Source organism: Bombina bombina, chromosome 1, assembly GCF_027579735.1.
Source record: "Bombina bombina isolate aBomBom1 chromosome 1, aBomBom1.pri, whole genome shotgun sequence".
NCBI lineage: Eukaryota > Metazoa > Chordata > Amphibia > Anura > Bombinatoridae > Bombina > Bombina bombina.
The window spans coordinates 977,380,889-977,394,664 of NC_069499.1; the positions used below are offsets into that span (position 1 = coordinate 977,380,889).

Here is a 13,776-nt window from a genome sequence, read left to right on the forward strand (position 1 = left end):
TCAGCGATAATCTCTTTCAACCCGGGGCCCGAATAAGGTCTGCCCTTTGAAAGGTATATTAAGCAATTTAGACTTAGAAGTAACATCAGCTGACCAGGATTTTAGCAACAGCGCCCTGCGTGCCTGAATGGCGAATCCTGAATTCTTCGCCGTAAGTTTAGTAAGATGTACTACGGCCTCCGAAATGAATGAATTAGCTAGTTTAAGGACTCTAAGCCTGTTCGTAATGTCGTCCAGAATAGCTGAACCAATGTTCTCTTCCAGAGACTCAATCCAGAATGCCGCTGCAGCCGTGATCGGCGCAATGCATGCAAGGGGTTGCAATATAAAACCTTGTTGAACAAACATTTTCTTAAGGTAACCCTCTAATTTTTTATCCATTGGATCTGAAAAAGCACAGCTATCCTCCACCGGGATAGTGGTACGCTTAGCTAAGGTAGAAACTGCTCCCTCCACCTTAGGGACCGTTTGCCATAAGTCCCTTGTGGTGGCGTCTATTGGAAACATTTTTCTAAATATCGGAGGGGGTGAGAACGGCACACCGGGTCTATCCCACTCCTTAGTAACAATTTCAGTAAGTCTCTTAGGTATAGGAAAAACCTCAGTACTCGTCGGTACCGCAAAATATTTATCCAACCTACACATTTTCTCTGGTATTGCAACTGTGTTACAATCATTCAGAGCTGCTAACACCTCCCCTAGTAATACACGGAGGTTTTCCAGTTTAAATTTAAAATTTGAAATATCTGAATCCAGTCTGTTTGGATCAGAACCGTCACCCACAGAATGAAGCTCTCCGTCCTCATGTTCTGCCACCTGTGACGCAGTGTCTGACATGGCCCTAATATTATCAGCGCACTCTGTTCTCACCCCAGAGTGATCACGCTTACCTCTTAGCTCTGGTAATTTAGCCAAAACCTCAGTCATAACAGTAGCCATATCCTGTAATGTGATTTGTAATGGCCGCCCAGATGTACTCGGCGCTACAATATCACGCACCTCCCTCTGAGCGGGAGATGTAGGTACTGACACGTGAGGCGAGTTAGTCGGCATAACTCTCCCCTCGTTGTTTGGTGAAATTTGTTCAATTTGTACAGATTGACTTTTATTTAAAGTAGCATCAATACAGTTAGTACATAAATTTCTATTGGGCTCCACTTTGGCATTGCAACAAATGACACAGGTATCATCCTCTGAATCAGACATGTTTAACACACTAGCAAATAAACTTGTAACTTGGAAATACAATTCAATTAGAATAATATTAAAACGTACTGTGCCTTTAAGAAGCACAGAAGATCTATGACAGTTGAAAATTAATAAATTGAAACAGTTATAGCCTCAATCCTTGTAAATAACACAACTTTAGCAAAGGTTTAATCCCATTAGCAAAGATAACAAATTCTGAAAGCAGGAAACAAATTACAGAATAAACGTTTTTTATCTCAGTCAAACTATAATTCTCACAGCTCTGCTGAGAGAAATTACCTCCCTCAAAATAAGTTTTGAAGACCCCTGAGCTCTGTAGAGATGAACCGGATCATGCAGGGAATACAATGAGTTGCTGACTGAAATATTTGATGTGTAGTAAAAGCGCCAAAAAACGGCCCCTCCCCCTCACACACAGCAGTGAGGGAGAACAGAAACTGTCAGAAAACAGATTAAGCAACTGCCAAGTGGAAAAATAGTGCCCAAACATTTATTCACTCAGTACCTCAGTAAATGAAAACGATTTTACATTCCAGCAAAAACGTTAAACATAATCTCTAGTTATTAAACAGCTTTATGTATTTCTTACAGTGTAATTCTAGTGAAGTACCATTCCCCAGAATACTGAAGTGTAAAGTATACATACATGACATTATATCGGTATGGCAGGATTTTCTCATCAATTCCATTGTCAGAAAATAAAAACTGCTACATACCTCTATGCAGATTCATCTGCCCGCTGTCCCCTGATCTGAAGTTTACCTCTCCTCAGATGGCCGAGAAACAGCAATATGATCTTAACTACTCCGGCTAAAATCATAACAAAAACTCTGGTAGATTCTTCTTCAAACTCTGCCAGAGAGATAATAACACACTCCGGTGCTATTTTAAAATAACAAACTTTTGATTGAAGATATAAAACTAAGTATAATCACCATAGTCCTCTCACACATCCTATCTAGTCGTTGGGTGCAAGAGAATGACTGGGAGTGACGTAGAGGGGAGGAGCTATATGCAGCTCTGCTGGGTGAATCCTCTTGCACTTCCTGTTGGGGAGGAGTAATATCCCAGAAGTAATGATGACCCGTGGACTGATCACACTTAACAGAAGAAATATACATATGTTTTATCCGTTTGGGGTAATTCACCTGTGTAAAAAAAACCTTTTAATTCCTTGGTATGTTTGTGCCATCTCCTTATCATTCCTTAGCATTTTTTTTTCACAAGGGATAATGGTGGGCAGACCTCCTTCTTTATTCTGCCTTTTGTAGCCGGAGTGATGATGTCATACTTAACAAAGGAATCCTCAGACCACCAGAGCTTGTTGGCTGATGAGTCTCCCTTAAGCTCAAAAATAATGTTTGATCTCTCTCTTCTTCCATTCACAGTGGCACAAGTACTCTCAGCTGAAGAAAGGAAACCGTTATTTCATATTGAACTAGCAAGAAATAAAAATAAAAACCTCTGGCAATATAAGGCTATGGTGCTTATAACATGATGAATCACCCATAGGAGTGAATACAAACTACTTTGGCATATGTATGGCAGAGAAATAACATCCACTAAGATAACATTACATTAAACTGTTATTTGCCAAGCCAAAAGTATTTATAGTAAGGCTAGTTACTGAGATAGCAAGGAGTTGTACTTTAACAAAAGAAGTATTGAGCAGATTGGAAAATTTTAGACTTATACCTAGTCTATAGAACAAAACGAGCAAAAAACTGCTAAAAAATATGAAAAACTTTTATTTAATTATGTTTAAAAATATTTGGCACACATGTAGTAAAAATATAATACAGACTGTCAGGCTAGTCTGACGTGTTTCGGCTGACAGCCTTAATCATACACTCAATTACTCTATTCTCCTGTGGAGCTTAAATATGCTCCCTCACAATCTTATTGGTAGCTATTGCCAATCAGCCTGTGTTAATCTCTTGGCCTGAATTTAAAGGAACAGTAACCTCTACCTAGTTGTCATCAATATCTGAAAAATGACATTACTTTAAGTATTACTTGCTTCGTACACAAGTTTTGAACATAATGTACTGAATGATACAGCTATAACTAAATTTAAAGATGCACTTATTTCCTTTTATGCTTTTACTCTAAATGAACTGACTGATTTGGATAAGATTATGCGCTTCTCATTTCAGCATCAGTTATTCAAATAACTAATCATGTCTCCTGTCATATATTTCTAAGGGTATGGTAAAAACCTTTTTATATTGAACATTATCTTTTTATGCCATTCCATAATTATTAGTAATCTATATATTTATATATATGGGTTGAAAATCTAAGCTGTATCGTGCACCAATCCAATTTAACATAAGCTAAAAGAATATGTAATTGGATCTTAGTATATCAAGTAAACCACTTCTTAGGGCCTATTGCCAGAAATTGATAATGTCACCATCTATATTCATGCCTTCTGGCCTACGTGTCTTTAACGTGAAGATCCAGAAGGCTTCTTTCTTAAAAAGATCTTGTAATCTATTACCACCTCCAGGTTTCCTTTTCATCAGATCTATTATCATTCAATTAAGTGAACTGGTGTTTCCCTGGTGTTCAAATACAAAATGTTTAGCTGCTCCTGTAGTAGTTCTGCCATTTTCAATGTCATTAAGGTGTTCCCTAATCCTGGATTGTGAATAAAAGATTAAGGTAATGCGCTGGAGTCAAAGATATCAAACACCTTACAAACGAACAGGTCCTTCTATCTGTTAAAAAAAAAAGAAGGTAAATGCATTATGACAGGTAGTAAGGGCACTAGATAGATATTAAGAATTTGTACGTATAAATCTATTAATTGGCAAACTTGCAAAGGTAAAATTAATCAAGATTCATAAATAAAAATGCTTTATTACAAATTCTTGTATTGGTATGTAGTAGTATTACAAATATTGCAGATCATAGTATTAGTATATCAATCTAAAAAAGCTACGGGTGCCACATCTATAATGTCCCTTACATGTGATCCAACTGCTCTTTTTTTAAGTTTTCTGAGAGCACTTGGGGAAATCATGTTTCCTATGGTCATGTTTCTTTTGGGAACAAAACAACATCCTTTGTTTACTACCTTTTTCAAGCGATCATCTGCTTTCAGGATCAGTAGATTCCTCCTAATTATGTCACAAATCTTGTTATACTGATTGTTATAAGTAGTTATAAAGGTTATCTCACTTTCAGATCTGTTTTTATGCATTTCCTTTCTTTGGTTTAAGTAGTTCTTCCCTGGGTATAGCTGTTACTTCTTTGTATGCTCTTATGATAGGTTCCTCCGGATAGCCTTGTATTCTGAGTTTATTTAGTTATGCCCGTCTCTATACCTAGTCTAGTATAGTGAATGTAAATTTCACTGAGGTTATTCATATAGTGGAGAATATGACAGGTATTCTAAGGCAATTAAACCTATCTCACCTGTGAGTACTAGACTCACCTGGAAGTCAAAGTCTCAGTCCCATTTGTAGAAAGCTCCTAAAGAAACCATCTTACAAGGGAATAGGTCTGGCATTCTGTGATGTGACTGGTATAGCGTGGCATTTTTCTGTTCAAACAGAAGAGGCACCAATCCCCATACCTCATATTATCCAGGCACTGCATTGCCATCGGAGTGTCCAAAATAAAATGACATATAGATACATGAAACCAGTGATCAATGATCACAAAAATGAGCATGATTTTGGAATAAACAAAGCAATTGGCATAATTCTTCCAAAGGAAAGGAGATGAGGCTTCTTAGCAACTATGGTGGGTGCAATAGGATACAATGGAATATTCAATATATAAAAACAACTGAATGGCATTGTAATAGATCAACAGCTTTATAAAAATGTGTTTGACTTACAAATTTGTATTAGTGGTCTCAACATCATCATAAATTCACTTAGCAGGAATGTCCAAGGGGGGACTGAGCTGTGAACGAAACTCTGTGATTTATTCAACATTTACATATATAGGTCAATTTATCAAATGCCGGGCGGACATGATTCGCTGTCTGCATTAACATTGCACAAGCATTTCTTGTGAAATGCTTGTGCAATGCTGCCCCCTGCACATTTGCGGCCAATCGGCCGCTAGCAGGGGGTGTCAATCATCTAAAATCATCTAAAAGATGTCAGACAAGTTAAAGTATCAGTCTTACAACTGCTGCTTCTTAACTTAAGTTTCCGGTTAGCTGGAAACTTTGTGCGGAGATAGCAGCATCCGCTGCTTATTAAATCTCCCCCATAGTATATACTACTCACCCTCCCCATGATGGTTGTATCAATAGACTATACAACTCAGACATGCAACCTTCATAGCCTCCTTCATAGACTTCTCTCCATAAAGTTAAGGGTATGAATGGAAAAGGGAAGACCAGCGGTTTAAGTGGTTGAGGGATTACATACAGAAGAAGAAATGAGTTGCTTTTCAGTTTTACATGAGTTCATAAGCAGTATAAACCAGACCAAATATCTGTAGGAAATCTGGTAGACGTAATCTCTGTGCAAGATGGCTCTATAGGTGGGAGATCCTATATGTAAGAAAGACGTAGTAAAATAATACATAGACCCTCTGACTGCAGGGAGCAGCAGAAGTAGAGGATAATCTTTATTACAGTGGCTGACATAGTAAAGTTAAGTGGTGCAGAAGACACTAAACCACAGGAGTAAATCATAAACAAAATGGATTAAACCAGGTGTGTCCATACTTTTGTTTCTTAGAGGGATAGATGACTAATTGTAAGATGGGTCGCATAGCCCATTACAGGATATTCACGTGTGCTAAAGATAACCACAATACACTTCCACATACACAAACTGCTGCTGATCAAATCAGCAGCCCTAGTTGTACAGCTAAATTGTGTGATTAGCGCTGCTGATTAGATCAGCAGCATTTTCCGCTCAGGACTAGCAGCTCTCTGCGGGTCTCGAGTGGGATTTTAACTATGTGATTAACTCATTTGCGGGGGTTAAACACAGAGCATTACAGCTTCTAAAGTGATAAAATGGCATGCTCTAACAGATTAGAGCATGTTATTTTAACACTATAATTGTTCTTTAATTCCCTAGTATATGCTTAAATAGTAAAAATTCCATAAATTAAGATTAGAAATCCCATTGACACACTAATCTGATAAAATAAAGATATTCGGCCTTAGCTGTCAATGTAAAATCTTTATAATGAAATAGATTTATTAATTGTATAATTAAATTTGGTTTCTTAAATCATGTTGAAAGCTCAATTAGTTATGTCATTTATTCTACTTCCTTGGTAGGGAAAATGAAATTCTCTCTGTTCCCTTAAAATAAAAGCCTCTGACTTCATCCAACTTCTGAAAATTAACTTCAAACATAATTCTGCTACATTTCATTAAAGTGTATAAACCGAGGTTCAAGACTTTTTTTTGCAATGCTGACAAACACAGGTCCACATTAATCCCAATATTGACATATAAGCATTTCTTTCAAAACCGTTAAAGGGAGAAGAATTTCAAAATCAAACTTTTATGATATAGATAGAGCATGCAATTTATTTTTAATATCAAATTTACTTTTTTCTCTTGAACACCATTTTTCAAGACCACATACTGAGGTACATTCAGGAGCAAGCATGTGTGTTTAAAACTGTTAGGCTGCAATCATTGTAACAATGTTATTTAAAGTGTGCTCAAGACTCTAAACCTATCTAGTTAAGTTTAAATAAAGGAAACCAAGAGAAAGAGGCCAATTTAAAGGGATACTAAACCCATTTTTTTTCTTTCTTGATTCAGGTAGAGCATGCAATTTTAAGCAACTTTCTAATTTACTCCTACTATAATTTTTTTTTCTTTTCTCTTGCTATCTTTATTTAAAAAGCAGGGATTTAAAGCTTAGGAGCCAGCCCATTTTAGGTTCAGCACCCTGGATAGCGCTTAATTATTGGTGGCTACATTTAGCAAACCAATAAGCAAGCATAACCCAGGTTCCCAACCAAAAATGGACCAGCTCTTAAGCTTTACAATCCTACTCTTGAAATAAAGATAGCAAGAGAACAAGGAAAAAACTTAAATTATGCTTACCTGATAATTTTCTTTTCTTCAGATGGAAAGAGTCCACAGCTGCATTCATTACTTTTGGGAAATAAGAACCTGGCCACCAGGAGGAGGAAAAGACACCCCACCCAAAGGCTTAAATACTCCTCCCACTTCCCTCATGCCCCAGTCATCATGCTGAGGAACAAGGAACAGTAGAAGAAATACCAGGATGAAAAGGTGCCAGAATAATAAAAAATAAAGACACCCCACAGAAAAAATACGGGTGGGGAGCTGTGGACTCTTTCAATCTGAAGAAAAGAAAATTATCAGGTAAGCATAATTTAAGTTTTTCTTCATAAATGGAAAGAGTCCACAGCTCCATTCATTACTTTTGGGAAACCAATACCCAAGCTTTAGAGGACACTGAATGCAAAAAAGGGAGGGTACAATAGGTGGCCCATTCTGAGGGCACCAGGCCTGAAAAAAAAACACAACTCAACCAAACCCCGCTTCATCGGAGCCGGGCAAAAAACTAGAAGGAAAAGGCCCCAAGGACACTAACCCGCAGATAGTCCGAAAGCCTAACTAGAGACCGCAAGCAGACTCACTGAGCCAACACTCCTTCAGGAGAACCGTCGCCCAGCAGTGGGTCCCCACACAACTCTTCCTAGTACAGTACCAAAATCCCCAAAATGGAGAGAACAAGGGTAAGCCAAAGGGATACCAATGGTACAGCAAAATCCATAAAGGAAAACCCCCCTTCAAAGGAAGGCCAAGTCCACAGCGACCCGAATGGATCCCGAGAACAAGGGGAGACGACGCCCAACCCACAAGGAACAACCGGGCATCATCAAGGAGAAGAAACATCTCCTAAACATCGTGCAACAGCATCGAAAAAGACAGCTGAATACAAAGTCCTCAAAACGTCAGAACTTAGAGACTGAGCAAACAGCAAAGTACAAGTAGCAAACCCAGAAAATAAACATCTGAGTCCAGGACACGCTGCCATCTGTAGGAAGACACAGAGAAAACACTATCTGTAAGGAAGAAGCGGCCAAGTAAAATAGCTGATTGTCCAAACTCCAAGACAGAGGACACTCTCCAGGCAATCCAGGCCGCCAAGCCTACTCACATATCACAAAGGGGGAGAGGCACAGAACCTCTAAAAACAAGGTGTACTGTCACCCCCAAGACCTGAGGATGAACAACAGATCTCAGATCCTACACCTAGCCAGCCCAGCCCAAGCAGCAGCAGAACTGAAAGCAAGGGAAACGAAAGGAACCCCAAGACCAACCCCAAAAGGGCGGAAGAATGGACACAGCCACTTCAACCTAAAGACAATCAAGCAGGTGATAGACCCAAGGGATCTAGCAAAGCCACTCGACTTAGTCTCAATGCAGAGCCAGCAGCTCCCCAGATGGAAAGGAACAACTCAAAGAGCACACCAGTCCCCGAACCAGATAAAACATCTGCTCCAACCTCCCGAACACAGGAGAGGCCCCTAAAAAAGGAACCACACCTCCGTAAGGAAGACATCGAGCCCCTTGTAGAGGAGAGCGTCAATAAACACCTGCCCATAAGACAGGAAGTTGTAGGAAGAACCAAGAGAACAAAAGGCCATGCCCCTGACGAACACGGAAGAACCCCTTAAAACACCATTGTGTTAGCACACATACCAGGCGCAAACGTGACAGCTGAGCAACCGCAAACCTTCTGTTTGCTAGGCAGGAAAGCCCACCATCAGGTCACATTAGTTGGCTGTCCCAAGGGATCCTTATCGTCCAGCACAAGTCAAGCTCCAAGGAGCCCCGGCTCTCAGTAAATCTGGCCAAGTTGTAAAACATAACAGCCAGAAGAAGGGCTAAGCCCAAGTACCCCAGAAACTGGAACCCCAAGGCCAGTCCTAGGATCATAAGGTCCGGTAACATCACACAGCAGGATCCACAAAGAGAAAACGCAGAGTAAGACCCTCGACCACCGGAAGATCAGGACAAGAAGCCTGAGCCCCACAAATGTTTAGATTAAACAATCTTCCAGGAACATAAATCCCTCGTCTGCTATAAAAAAAACAGACATCTCAGGGAAAAATCCAGAATAACCCGGATAACAAAAGCAAGAAGCCCTTGCAAGTCCCGACCCAAAGGGAAGAGACCACCCGTTGCAGGAGCCCAACACTCCAAAGAGCCAGGGCCATAAAAAGGACACTAGAGCTAACAGGCGTCCAAGCAACATTAGCATGATTGTTCTTTAAAAGTGCAGTTAATCCCCCTTAAGGGACACAAGGTGCTGCTCATGTTATCAACATCGGAAGGAGGAAAGGTTGAGCAGACCTCGCCGGGGATCGAACTAGCATCCCTCAGTTTGCTACAGTACAGAAGCCACAGGGCATTAGTATGCTGAGCTAGCTGTCCAGCTATCCACAAGCTCCAGACACAAGGGGAACAGTGAGGACATGTCACCCAAACAGAGCAATATCAAGCCTCGACATCAACTCAGATTCAAAGTCAGAGGACAGTAAAACATGGGTTTGGATGCCACCTGGATGGCAATACCTGAACCCTATGAGTGGAAAACCACTAGGACCCCTGCTATCCCAAGAAGGAGATGCAGAGCATTACCAACACCGGGGAAAGGACCCCTAAGCAGAGCCCAAAAAACCTCAATGTCTAATGTCCTGAAAAAGGAACAACCAATTCCTTATGGGAATTCAAGTCCCCTCCACAAGGAGAAACGGACCAATCCAAGAGGTCTCAATGAATAAGAACCACTAAAGGAACAAGTCCAAAAAGGACAATTTCCTAAAGCAACACCAACCGACCAGCGGAAAAGAGGCACTAAACCCTCTAATTTTACCACCACGTGGGAAGGAATACTCTAGGTTCCGAGGGTATCGGAAGCAACAGAGAGTGACGCAGCAAAATTCACTGACCCAGTCACCAGAGAGACGGCTATTTAGGACTGAAACAATCCTGAGAGCCGCACAGATCCGCAAGTCCTCTTAAGAATACTTAGCTGAAACTTGTAAAACAAATAACAAGAAACATAAATAATGCTAAGAGCACTCGGCACCCCAACCTGACCAGCAAGATATAATGTGCGCCACTTGTCTGACTAAGCCGCGAGACAGAAGATCTGAACACAAGCAGGACCAGGTGCAACCAGGGTCATATCAAATATTTAAACTAATTACACCTAATTTAATAGCCCTATCAAAATAAGAAAGCCCCCCCAAAATAAAAAAAAAACCCTAGCCTAAACTAAACTGCCAATAGCCCTTAAAAGGGTCTTTTGTGGGTCATTGCCCCAAAGAAATCAGCTTTTACCTGTAAAAAAAAATACAAACACCCCCCAACAGTAAAACCCACCACCCACACAACCAAACCCCCTAAATAAAATCCTAACTAAAAAAACCTAAGCTCCCCATTGCCCTGAAAAGGGCATTTGTATGGGCATTGCCCTTAAAAGGGCATTTAGCTCTTTTTCCGCCCAAACCCTAAGCTAAAAATAAAACCCACCCAATAAACCCTTAAAAAAACCTAACACTAACCCCGAAGATCCACTTACAGTTTTTGAAGACCCAACATCCATCTTCAACGAAGCCGGGAGAAGTCTTCATCCAAGTGGCAAGAAGTCCTCAACAAAGCCGGGAGAAGTCTTCATCCAAGCGGCAAGAAGTGGTCCTCCAGACGGGCAGAAGTCTTCATCCAGACTGCATCTTCTATCTTCATCCTTCTGGCGTGGAGTGGCTCCATCTTCAAGACATCCGGCGCAGAGCTTCCTCTTCTTTTGATGGTCGCTGAAGAATGAAGGTTCCTTTAAATGACGTCATCCAAGATGGCATCCCTTGAATTCCGATTGGCTGAATTCTATCAGCCAGTCGGAATTAAAGGTGAAAAACGAAGTGAGGGCCAGTAAGGCAAAGGTGAGCGTATATAATGTTACAATTTTATTATACACAATGAAGTATATTGCTAACAGGAAAAACAAAATTTAGAACATATTAAAAATCATGGATCCATAAATATAAATAATAAATAGAAGTGGCATATATAAATACATAAAAAGTAAAAGATAAAAATATATCTACAAATGTTTAAAACCACGACATTGTTGCAAGAAGAATTGCTAATAAATGATACTTCTTGAGGTAAGTGTCCCAGATAAGAATGTTTGCAAACAGTCCAATTTAGAGAATCCCAGTGAATAAGATGGTTTAAGTATGATTTATGTGTCCAGAATAGTGAATACGTTGAAGTGTCCAAAGTATGGTAAAAGTAATACTCCTTAGTTATTTTGTGTTAAAAAAATCAAAAAATGTGATATCCAATAATCCAAAATCTCAAATGGCATTAATACAAAAATACAAAATGTGTACGAAAAAAATAAAAAAATAAATAAATAAAAAGATATAAAAATATATAATAAGATAAGATAAAATGCTCCCAAAAAAAGAGGGAGCTAAATGTGATCAAATGTGTAGAGTGATAAAATAGTGGAAGTATTTTAATAGTGATATCTTTTGTTTTGAAATCCAATTTGTTGTTGTAGTGTATCTAGAAATTCCTGTGAAAAAAAGGGAAAAAAACAATACTGTAGAATATTTGAAAAACACCTTATTAAGGTAATCAGTAATAATCTCACCAGTTAGATGACAACGCGTTTCAGCCTGGGTTGTTCTTGCTGATTGGTGGATAATTTCACCCACCAATAAACAAGTGCTGTCCAGGTCCTGAACCAAAAATTGGCTGGCTCTCCTTAGCTTAGATGCCTTTTTCAAATAAAGATAGCAAGAGAACAAAGAAAAATTGATAATAGGAGTAAATTAGAAAGTTGCTTAAAACTGAATGCTCTATCTGAATCACGAAAGAATAAAATTGGATTCAGTGTCCCTTTAAGCCCTTAAAGGGACAGTATACACTCATTTTCATATAACTGCATGTAATAGACACTACTATAAAGAATAAGATGCACAGATACTGATGTAAAAATCCAGTATAAATCTGTTTAAAAACTTACTTAGAAGCTCACAGTTTAGCTCTGTTGAAAAAGGAAATGGAAAGTCCACTGCAAGTGGGAAAAAAGACACTCCCCCCTCCCCCTTCTTTTGCATATGAAAAGACCATTTACACAAACAGGAGCAAGCTGTAGAAGGTAGCTGACGGTATTCTCATAAAACTTTGGGGCTTGGTTAGGAGTCTGAAAATCAGAGCAATGTTATTTAAAAATAAGCAAAACTATACATTTTTTAAAAAAACAAAAAAACTTTATGGGCTATATAAATAGATCATCTACAAAACATTTATTCAAAGAAAAAATGAGTGTATATTGTCCCTTTAAGGACCACAGCACTTTTCCATTTTCTGTCCGTTTGGGACCAAGGCTATTTTTACATTTCTGTAGTGTTTGTGTTTAGCTGTAATTTTCCTCTTACTTATTTACTGTACCCACACATATTATATATTGTATTTCTCACCATTAAATGGACTTTCTAAGCATACTATTATTTTCATCATATCTTATAATTTACTATAAATTTTTTTATAAAATATGAGGAAAAAATGGAAAAAAAATCACACTTTTTCTAACTTTGACCCCCAAAATCTGTTACACATTTACAACCACCAAAAACACCCATGCTAAATAGTTTCTAAATTTTGTCCTGAGTTTAGAAATACCCAATGTTTACATGTTCTTTGCTTTTTTTGCAAGTTTTAGGGCAATAAATACAAGTAGCACTTTGCTATTTCCAAACCACTTTTTTTCAAAATTAGCGCTAGTTACATTGGGACACTGATATCTTTCAGGAATCCCCGAATATCCCTTGACATGTATATATTTTTTTTAGAAGACATCCCAAAGTATTGATCTAGGCCCATTTTGGTATATTTCATGCCACCATTTTACCGCCAAATGCGATCAAATAAAAAAATCATTCACTTTTTCACAAATTTTTTCACAAACTTTAGGTTTCTCACTGAAATTATTTACAAACAGCTTGTGCAATGATGGCACAAATGGTTGTAAATGCTTCTCTGGGATCCCCTTTGTTCAGAAATAGCAGACATATATGGCTTTGGCGTTGCTTTTTGGTAATTAGAAGGCAGCTAAATGCCACTGCGCACCACACGTGTATTATGCCCAGCAGTGAAGGGGTTAATTAGGGAGCATGTAGGGAGCTTGTAGGGTTAATTTTAGATTTAGATTTAGTGCAGTGTAGTAGACAATCCCAAGTATTGCTCTAGGCCCATTTTGGTATAGTTCATGCCACCATTTCACCACCAAATGCGATCAAATTTAAAAAAAAAAACGTAAATTTTTTCACAATTTTAGGTTTATCACTGAAATTATTTACAAACAGATTGTGCAATTATGGCACAAATGGTTGTAATTGTATTTTGGTATATTTCATGCCACCATTTCACCTTCCAAATGCGATCAAATAAAAAAAATCGTTCACTTTTTCACAAACTTTTTCACAAATTTTCGGGTAGATTTAGAGTTCTGCGTTAGGGTTAAAAAGCAGCATTAAGGGGTCCTAACGCTGCTTTTTAACGCCCGCTGGTAT

The 13,776-nt window shown here is 38.8% G+C and overlaps 1 long non-coding RNA gene across 1 annotated transcript in view; it reads right to left on the reverse strand.

Moving 5' to 3' along the window:
* Positions 1 to 3,886: 3,886 nt before the first annotated feature.
* Positions 3,887 to 13,776, reverse strand: part of LOC128653943 (uncharacterized) — an 80,491-nt gene continuing 70,601 nt past the window's right edge. The window contains exon 3 of the long non-coding RNA XR_008401411.1: positions 3,887 to 3,932. This is a non-coding gene — a long non-coding RNA (uncharacterized LOC128653943). The remainder of the gene's footprint in view (positions 3,933 to 13,776) is intronic.